Source organism: Rhopalosiphum padi, chromosome 2 (assembly GCF_020882245.1).
Source record: "Rhopalosiphum padi isolate XX-2018 chromosome 2, ASM2088224v1, whole genome shotgun sequence".
Taxonomy (NCBI): domain Eukaryota; kingdom Metazoa; phylum Arthropoda; class Insecta; order Hemiptera; family Aphididae; genus Rhopalosiphum; species Rhopalosiphum padi.
The window spans coordinates 9,908,987-9,919,980 of NC_083598.1; the positions used below are offsets into that span (position 1 = coordinate 9,908,987).

The 10,994-nt window shown below is 26.7% G+C and overlaps 1 protein-coding gene across 1 annotated transcript in view; it reads right to left on the reverse strand.

Annotated features, from left to right (window-relative positions):
• Window positions 1–10,766, reverse strand: part of LOC132920761 (neuropeptide Y receptor type 2-like) — a 75,077-nt gene extending 64,311 nt beyond the window's left edge. The window contains exon 1 of the mRNA XM_060983411.1: window positions 10,601–10,766. The gene's annotated coding sequence lies outside the window, so the exon portion shown is untranslated. The remainder of the gene's footprint in view (window positions 1–10,600) is intronic.
• Between the last annotated feature and the right edge of the window lie 228 nt (window positions 10,767–10,994).

A 10,994-nucleotide genomic window follows, 5' to 3' on the forward strand; every position in this document is an offset into this window, starting at 1 on the left:
CAAATTAATTGTCGCAGAGACATATTAAGTCGACGCTAATTCTACTACAATGTCTGTGAATAATATATAGGTAAGGTACGGCTGGCATTACCGATCGTTTGGAAGTTTGACAACAAAACATTTATTTTCGCAGGTTCTAAATCCACAAACTATGACATTGATAAAGTCAGTGCGCCCGACTGAGACTATCGCCTACCATACTGTTTATGGTATACTCATAATGGCCAGGTAATCATAATATTTTCCATCGGTCAGAATTAAGCGTATTTTGTTCTACACTATGTCAAACCATGTGGTATGGCGTGGTTTCCACAATAAATTATTCTGCTCCTACTACAAATATATCATATGGTTCGTGATGTTCTCTCGTATACCACAAATTTGAATACCATCCATTTATCAAACTTTTAGAATTGTGGTTACTAATTTTAGCATAATATATAGTATTATTACGTTTTTAAAAATACACAAAATGGCAAGATACACATGGACACACGGTGTAGCGTATACCTGTATTTATGAAACAGCTGTTGAGGTGCCGTTTTTCCCATGTTCACCTCCACCGCTACATTCTTAATTACATCATTTTTATTGTCCAAAAAATGCATATGTATAAAGCTGTGAACTGCGATGGTATTCTAATACATTTAACTAACTGTATTCCCGTCATTGTTTGCGAGTGCAAACTACAGATCAATTATAAGAATAAACAGTTTCTTAACCATTTTTTTTAGAAATAGTAAGTAATTTATTAAATTTAAATATAGTATAATATGGGTGTGCTAGGTCTATTCGGAAAATCAAAGAAAAACCTCTGTAAAATAATCGCAGAACTCGCTCAGTGTTAATCTTTAGTAAAACACTAGCTATATAGTTAAGTATAAATGTAAATTATAGTATTATCATACACTATTATCGGTTCATTTATAAGTTGGTGACACATAATATATTAATATACGCATTTAAGTGTAATGCAAGTGTAATACGCAAGCGTGCCTTTATGTTATTGAAGCCATCCGATCGTTATCGGGATTCTGACTAACATCAAAGAATGTTCAAGTGTGATTGTTATACAATTTTATGTCAATCATATAGACACGCACATTGAATAACACAACAAGGTACAATAAAAATAATATTTGTAGTTATTAAAATATATATTTGTATTAACAATATAAATATTACCAACTGGCTATCTATAACATAATATCACATTAAATATAATATGTATATTATCAGCTAATATGAAGTACAATTTGTTACGCACAATATTTTTTGGTCTTAACAGAACTCCAAAAAACATTTAAATAAATTATAGCCTTAAATTAGTTACAACTCCAAATTCCCATCTTGTTGAAACGTATGATACAAAACAATATTTTCCACTAAGAATATCAACGACTTGTTAATCGTTCATATATTTTATATCTACACTGTACGATGATGTTAACGGTTTACACAAAAAACTCGGTGATTACTACAAAAGTCCAAATTTATAGTGAAATCGAATTTAATATATATATATATATATAGTAATAATAAATTCCGTTAAAATTCCTTGTAAGTATTAATACCAATGGAATTTCCGGCCGTAGTTGAATGACTATAACACTATCATCAAAATTAAATTTTAAAATAACCTTTACTTTAGAGTGTTCAACAAGAAATATTGCTCAAATACCATTAAATTGAAAACATTTTGAAATACAGTATACCTAATTACAGATTTTAGTCTTGTTAAATTATATATTTAAAGATATAATATTTTATGTAAAAAATGAAATAACAATATTGATTTATGTAAAAGTTAAAATTGTTTTTTATCATACAATTAGAATGACACTTCTATTAAATGACGAGTTATCAATATATTTGTATTTATATTTTAAACATTTATTTTTTATATTATATTGTAGTATAATATTGAATACATGGTTATAAATAAAATAAAAAATATTTTTTATTCGAGAAAATACATTCATTGTATTTATTTACAGCTGTATATTTTCATAATCAATAACTCATTTCCATATTATACCAATATTTTTTAAGTTTTTCTATGCGTCTTCTAAAATAATTTAAAAACTATTGTTCATATATCGTTTTTAAGTCATATAAGCACAAATAAAAATTATTTATGTTGATATATTCAATGATTTTGAAACTTGGAAGACTATTTATTTTTTATAAACACTCATGTAATGCTATATTAATACGGTTTTGTGAATATAAAATATTGTGTATTTTTACAATTAAATTGGATTCAAAATTATTGACTTAGAAAATATTCGTAATAATTTATGAAAAAAAAATACAATTTCCTCTTAAATCTATAGAATATAATATGTATAGCGTTATAATATTTTCTAAAAATTGGTTTACTTGAATTCAAAAATGGAAAGATCACATCTAAATCCGTAAAATATTACATATATTTATATTAATTTATAAATATTTTAAATCCATTTCTTAAAATGTTTGATTAACTTATTTCCTGTTCAGATTATTGACTATATTATAAGTCAAAGTAAATACGTTTAAATTATTGATTCAATTTAATAAATAACACATTAACACATCAATAAAATTAACCATCAAGAACGGTAGTTTTTACCCTAAGTATGTAATAGCATATAAATTATAAGCTCTACACTAACATAAGTTTCTCCTTTTTATTGTACACGCTAGCATTGTATTATAATATTACACACGCTTTGTTTACAATACATTTGTAAACAAAAAACAATTCGAAGACGTAACTCAAAAGTTATTCTCAGGGTTAAAATGTATAAACAAGTGAATAATTTCATATTAGTCACTTCACAGCTAACCATTATCAATCTTTATGAGTCACTTATAATTATTATTTAGCTACATCGTAAGATTTCTGCCATATAAAAATATGATTCTTCCTCAGTACCCAAATGAAATGAAAATTCAAAAATCCAATAAGTAAGTTAGGTTTCTGTAAGATAAATGGGTATTTGTATTTAAATTTTCAAAACCCAAATAAAATATTGAATAGTTAACCTGTCATTTATTACAAAATGACACTTTATCTCTGACTTAACCGCAGTATCTTGAATTTTAAAATACGGTACTCAAAATTATTTTTTCAGTACAATTGATGTTTAGTGAATTTGATATATTTTATTCGCAATAAGCATTTACGAAAAATAAAGAAGAAAAATCGTCGTAATTATATTTGGGCGTTGCTAAAATACAAAGAAGGAAACAGGAGAAAGGCCGTTTGGAATAAAGAAGAGTATTATAATATGATTTTATTTTCTAATTTATAGTGTCAACCGATGAAAATACGCGGCGTTAAAAAATGTGCCTATACCGCAGTCAAGGGTTGTGAATTTGTGATGGACGTCAACAAAATTAGAACAATTCTAACGGGGACGGGTCACGCCTCAGTAGAACATCACGTTTTTAGGTTATAACGAAATTTAATAAACACAAGAGGCTCTTAATGTTCAATAATAAACAGACGTTCTTACGCGTGCGTAAGCACGTGAGTGTGTGTGTATCTGCATTTATACGACTGATATTATACGGGTTCTCGGGGAGGGGGGGAGGGAGGCATCGGGTTATAATTTTTTGTCCAAAGTGCCGAGTATTTGACCACCTCGTCCTGCGTTCTATTTTATTACACACCTCGTTTGTATATATATATATATGTTTATAACTACCACCACCCGGTAGGACTATGATATTATGGTCGACTATTGTTGTTCTATACTGCTGTGAACAGTGTTGTCTAATCTGAGCTGGTTCAGATCGGTATAGTGTGCAGATAGATGGGAGGGGAGGCGTAAACTACATTATGAGGTATAATGGATGGAATTCCTCCCCACAGCTTTTTTATTTTTGTAACTCAACTGTATGCCTGCGATATTTAATCCAAAAAACATTATTTTTTTTTATCAATATCATACGAATATTAAGTGTTACTTTATTATTAAATTATTTAAAAACATCACAAAAATAAAAAGACAGCATTTAAAAAAAAATAGCTGAAAATATGTATTATTAATCATTTTTGCTATTATTTTATTTTTCAATGCCTTATAACTTATAAATTTAATTATAATATTTTAAAACTGATTTTAATATTGGTGCATGATATGGTTAATATAATAAGACAAACTTAAATAATAAATATGTATTTTATACTTAATAAGAGAGAAAGAAATAAAAATCGATTTCGTTTTTATTTTTTTTACAATAAAATAATTAACTAGTGCTTCATAAAGTTTCAATTTTTTTTAATTTTAACCCTTGTCACCTACCCTTGTGAAAATGTGCGCACGCTTTTTTTTTTCATTGTTTCACATCTATTTTGTATGCTAACAACGCCTGCGCATTACAAACTCGTTGCACACGTGCTACCAACTCTCAACTACTCAGATCTAAATCACAACCACTATAGCAGTCTAAAATAATTCTGAGTACGGTGACTTATTGAAACTAACGCGGTAGTAATTTTTCAATGTCAATGACTGCAGTCCGGCTCGGAAAACTTGTATACTTCTATATCGTATTGATTTATACGGTAAATAAATAAATAAATACCATCCGATGACAATAATATTAATTATTATTATTATAAAAGAAAAATCATGTAATTTGGAAAAATCGTATTTCTAAACTTTTCCCGTTATACGTCTCGATTTACTTCGTAACTAAAACTCTTGAAAATTTTCACTTGCCAACGAATTTTCGCAGACATATTTAATTGTACGTAAAATATATTTCATTTTTGTACAGGCGTTTGTAGTTTTTGGACAATAATTAAATAATTATAACATGGCGTCCTGGGTAGGCTATTTAGCTACACGACTGTCGTGAATTCATTTTATTACCAATAATAATATTATTATTATGATGTTGGTTTGATGAATTTCAATATATAATACAATTATAAAACCCATACATCCAACTCAATCGACCATTGCACTTGCACATAGTGCATTTGACGTGATGTACTCCTAAGTCTTAAACCAAGGTACACTGAAGGTAGTATAAAATATAAAATAGATATAATACCATTTATACTACATTTTATAAAATAGTTATTCATTAAAATTAAACAAATACAAATAAATAATTGTATTTTTCGATGCTTTGTCATATTTTATTTTTCATTTTTACACTTCATAATAATTAAACTCACAAAAACAAACTAATTTTATTCAGATTAAATATTTAATGTTTATAAAAATATACACATTCATAGGCATATTTTATAAATTGACAACTTAAGTTTTATTTGATTTTAGAAAGTATACATAGTTTATGATATATTTACTTATATTTACAACAAACTAACACATTTTTAAAAATTTCAAATGAAAAATTATATTTTGCTATTAGCTTAAACGTTATTGAAGATATAAATATAAATGAAGAAAATGAGCTGTGCATGTTCTTGATAATATTATATTTCACCTTATATCGCCCATATTTTTTATTATTTCCAATTAATATTTAAAGTAAACAAAATATTGATTTTGTTATTTTCATTATTAACTGGTTACAAGTCATTTTAAACTAGACACAATTTATAGGCTAATAACTCTCATGCTTTTCCATTAAATTCAATATGGTATTTAAAACACAATTTGAAATCTTTATTATATATATATATAAATAGTAAATACGCATAGAAAAATTCTAAATAATAACTATCTATAGACTATAACTTAAAATAATATTTTATTCTTGAATACCACAATACTAAATGTAATAAATTTAATATCTTCATGCAACATTTTGAGAAACAATAATTAAGCAACTATGCCAAAATGAATTAAAAATAAGAATACCCCTTTTACAATACCGCAGTTAAGTAGAAAATTTGTTTGAATTACATTGAAAGTGATCAATATTGAGTCAAATAGATTACTTTCAGGTTACAAAGTACTTGAGAAAGAATATTAAAGTTTCAACATTACAGTTAAATGTAAATGTAAAACTGTACTTTCCTTACTAATTTCAAACCTAAGCTTCAAAAATTGCACAATATAATTATAGAAATGGATTTTGAAATAAATTGTCAAAACGTAATACATAAATTTTACTTCCATTTTAACTAGATAATATTGTCAAATATAATAATGTACTACAATGCATTAGTATAAAATATATTTTTAAATTATTTTGTTATCATACCGTTTTCATGGTTTTCTCAATTTATTAGAAGTTGACATAACTTCTCAAAATGTATTTCAATAAAATGTTGCTCTCTTGTACCATGGAAGCATTAATTAAACGCAGCAATAACTTAAACTTTACGTTATAAATTGGCAATACATTTATAAATGAGACCTACCTATCTAAGACGGGGTATTTGAGATTATAATAACCGCATTGTGCATAATATTATTATTAAAATTTTAACATAACAAGAAAAACGGCGAAGTAGGCTCTTTTTAATAGTACGCCGAACGTGTCATATTAAATTCATAATTTAATTGGATACAGACTTACAATATACGTATATAAAATATCATATTTTTAGTATACATGCGTACACACTACACATGTATGTGGGCTTCGTTTTAGTAAGGACGATACAAAATGTCTTTCTTATTTTTACTCCTACATTTGTTATACACGTGACCCAAGGCACTCATCCATGCGTGTATTCTTATGTATAAGACGATAACGTCTGACAGACTATCGGGCATGCAGCTAAGCATATAGCTTGTACAGTTATATGAACGAAAGTTATATGGTCACCATTAGACCATCGTAGGTGTGCGCATTATTCGAGCTAATAATCTGGCCATATAATTGTGTGTGTGTGTGTGTACAGTAAGTATAATAGTATATACTATACACAAATTTGAAATAAAATGTAATTTAATTAATTAACGGGACGATCGAGAGACGAATGAAAATTTTAACCCATAACCAATCGTTCTAAAACCATTCGTTTACAGGTAATTCGGTGTCTTTTGTTGAACGTGAAAATAAATATACACGAGCTCGCATTATATTTCTGAGATTTATTTTCTTTACCGTCATCTCGTTAACTCAAGATTTCGAACAGCAGTTGGTTTACGTCACTATATAAAATGTTTGGATAAGCTAAAAGATACGCCAAAGGGGAATATACACGACACACACACACACACACAAACATTCTCATTGCAATCGTGTGTATCATTAATCCCCTGCATCGACCGGCTTTGGGCTGTGTCTGAGGGTGCGTGCGTTCAAACTATATGTACCAATGAACAACAAATGTCAAATTAGAAAACTAAGTGAGACGGAATCCTATAAGTACAAAATATATTATTTTAATTTAGTTATTATTGATTGAAATATATAAAAAAAATATTGGAATCCTCAAACGGAATATGGAGCTGACTCTTCCGTTAAAAAGGTAAGTGCAATATTTTGCACTTATCATCTAATCACTATTTTCTGTTTTATAGAATATGTTAACGTTATAAACATATTTTTCTACAGCTATTTTCTCGCTATTCGAAAATTAATAACCGAAGTATAATAACTATTATTATTATTACTTAAAATACTTAAATAATCAAAACTGTTTTTAGTTACGCTGTATAATTTATAAATTAAAAATATGAATAAAACTTATTAAATTATGAATGTAATATAGTGCTGATTTTATATTTATAAATAATTATATATATTAAATAATATGTATAAACGTATTTTAGTACATATTTTATTTATTGGCTATTGAAATAAATACTTTTTTCACTTTTTATGATTAATTATGTTGTTTGCTTTTAATGTATAAACTAAATATAATTTACATATGATTGGAATACAGTGCATTTTATGATTAATATATATTTAATGTACACAATATATATAATTCAATCTAAACATTCTGCTTTCTGCGTTGGTATTCTAGATAATTTATTTGTGTGTTGTGATTGACCACTCAGTATATTAGTGTAAACTTGACATCAATTTTTATTTTTGTTTATTTATTTAACAATATTATAATACAAGTTAAGAGTTATATGTTTGTTTAATTTTGTACAAATTATTGGAATGATAACTGCATTGCATTTATAGGATGGTTGAAATAAAGAAATCAAAACTACAACCCTTTCTATATTTAAATTAAATACATACGTTGATGATAGTTGAATCATCCGGATGTTTTTTTAATGAAAAAATAATAATTTTATATATTTATATTTCTTCTAAAAATGTATCATTATTAATTTGTTTTATTGTCCTGCATTATTTAATACAATTCTGGGTTATCTGAGCAGAAATGTAATCTATTTATTTACAACATTAAATATTTCTGATAACTTTTGTATACTCGATAATACTTTTAAAAGTACCTATACGTTTAGTAAAAATAATTCAAATTTAAAAATTTTGGAGGAGTAGATACTAATTTGCTGTATAGTAGGTGTTGAATCGGTAACAATGATGGATGTTTAAAATTCAAATTCAATTATATATTATCATTGTTTACGTAAAACGATTCTAAACGGAAATGGTCAGTCAGCCTATATCACTAAATACACTTCATGGTCGTGTGTTTTATTCCTATATTATCATTAGGTAAAGTAATTTATTTTACTATTAGTATTATAGTAAGGTGATTCAATTTTTGCAAAAACATTGCATTTATTATATTATTTGTATTTAATTATTATAAAGTATATATTTACGCCATACTCGGTTATTTGTATTAACTTTTTAATCGATGGCACCTTACAGTTAAACCGTGTGTAAGAGTACGTGATATAAATAGGCAATATCTTAAGATTAACTACAATCTACATAAATTAATAATATACGTAATAGCTTAAGTCTCACGAATAATGTTTTTAAATTATAACATAATAATGAACATAATTATTTATCGTTTATATATATAATTCGTCCAAATTTGGACTTTTCATAATTATTTTTATTTATTTTTTAGATTATTCAGTTCAACTACACAATACATGTGAGAAATATTGTATTAGGTAAATTTTCTGACTTTAGATATAAGTTTGAACTTCAAATTCATTAAAAAAAAATTGTATTTATGTAATTTATATACAAATATAAGAAACTTAACAGGAATTTTGTGTTAAATTTTCAAGAATTTTGACCTAAAGAAGATTTTTTTATTGCCATGTATAGAAAGAAAAACTATAAAAAAACATTTTTATGCCTATTAATAGCTCAAAAGACATATAAATATATATATTTAAAATAATACCGTGAATAGAAAAGGGAATTATAGTTATATAGTTATTTGGGAACAATGTCAAGTTCAAGTCTCCGGTTATTCGTTTTATTGAATTATAATAAAATAAAGATATCAATTTTGTCAAAATCTGATTTTGCATAAAATTTCCTATATTTTATCAATTTTTTTTTGTTTTTCCTAATTATTAATATAGTATTGAGAATTGTTTACTTTTGTATCCCAAAAGTATCAACTAGATCCAATTTTCTACCAAAAACAACCCACAAAGTTAAAATCGAAGCATTTTTTTATTGCCTCAAAAGGTAGCATAAAATAAACATAACATTTTAAGATCAATCCATTCCTCTCTCCGCTCAGAATCTAAAAATGAACATATATATTCTTACGATATTTTTATACGAGTGCTTTTATTTATCTTTAATTAAAACCTATATTAAATTGAACTACACTTGCAAATTCTAAACAAACTTCCAAAGTGATTTAAATTTAGAACAATCAATTCCCAGAGATAGCAACACATTATAGTTATAAATGAAAGTTTCCAAAAATCCCTAATGCATATAAGCATAATAGATACAAACTTTTGTTTTATGAAGACTGCCTTTACTTTGAACACAGATTTTGATGTAAACATATTAAATATAACATATTGTATTCATAATCAACCAACTATCGAATACTTACATTGCACATTTTAACAGTACATATAACTAAGAAATTAAATCATTGTAATTAATCACTAAGTAATGTTTATCCGAGTACAATTGTTTTGTTCATATATAATTTATAGTTTATTTATTTATATATACAATAACATACAAAATATTGTTTATCAAATAATTATCATTTTTTAGTACTTGTGCAACAGTTATTTTTGTATTAAATATACTACATTTTTAATGCGTTTATTTACCATTATTCATAGTCTACTTATCAGTAATATTATGTAATTAAATATATTTATAATATATTAAACTAAATCAAACATTTTAATTATTTATGCATTTCCGAACCTTCCAAATTAAGCCATAAGTATGGTTTTATTGGTATTTATCTTGAAACTTAAGATTAATTTAGACCCAATTAAGACTCAATCGTCTTATAAGCTTGCAGGTGTTGTGAATAACACACTTGTGAATCAAACGCGAAAAATTCTACAAATATAAAAATTTGTCTTTTTATCGTTTAATTTTTACATTATTAATATCATGTATATGCATAACACTATGATAACGTTGGCTAAATGTGCAAATAACTTGACGACAAATAGCAACGATAGACCAATCGAATGACGGACAGTAATATAGGTATATAAGATATTTTATCGAATTTTATAATAATACATATAAAGTATACAATTTTATCATGAAATATTATTATACTCACAGGAGTGCAAGGCGTGTGGCTCGTAAATACTGTTATCGGGTCAAAAACCAAGTGAAACGTACAGACAGCGGTTCGGATGTGCGTCGCGGTTACGAACGATTACGATGCGCTTTCCGCGAACATTTTCCGTGCCGCGGTGTATGGGGACAACTGAATTGCCGCGCGGCACACGATACTCGGTCGGAGTACCATGGCGATGCATTTCGCGCCCCTCACGGCATCGAGGGCGCAAGCGTAGTAATTGCCTCGTAAAACTCCAACCCTTCGTGGTTTTATCCTTTAGTCTTTGAAAACCAGGTAGACGCAAAAACTGAATAATTACAAAAATCTAATGATCTTTTTTATTTACTAAAGCATCTTGTATGTACATTTTACATTGAAAAAAAAATAGTTT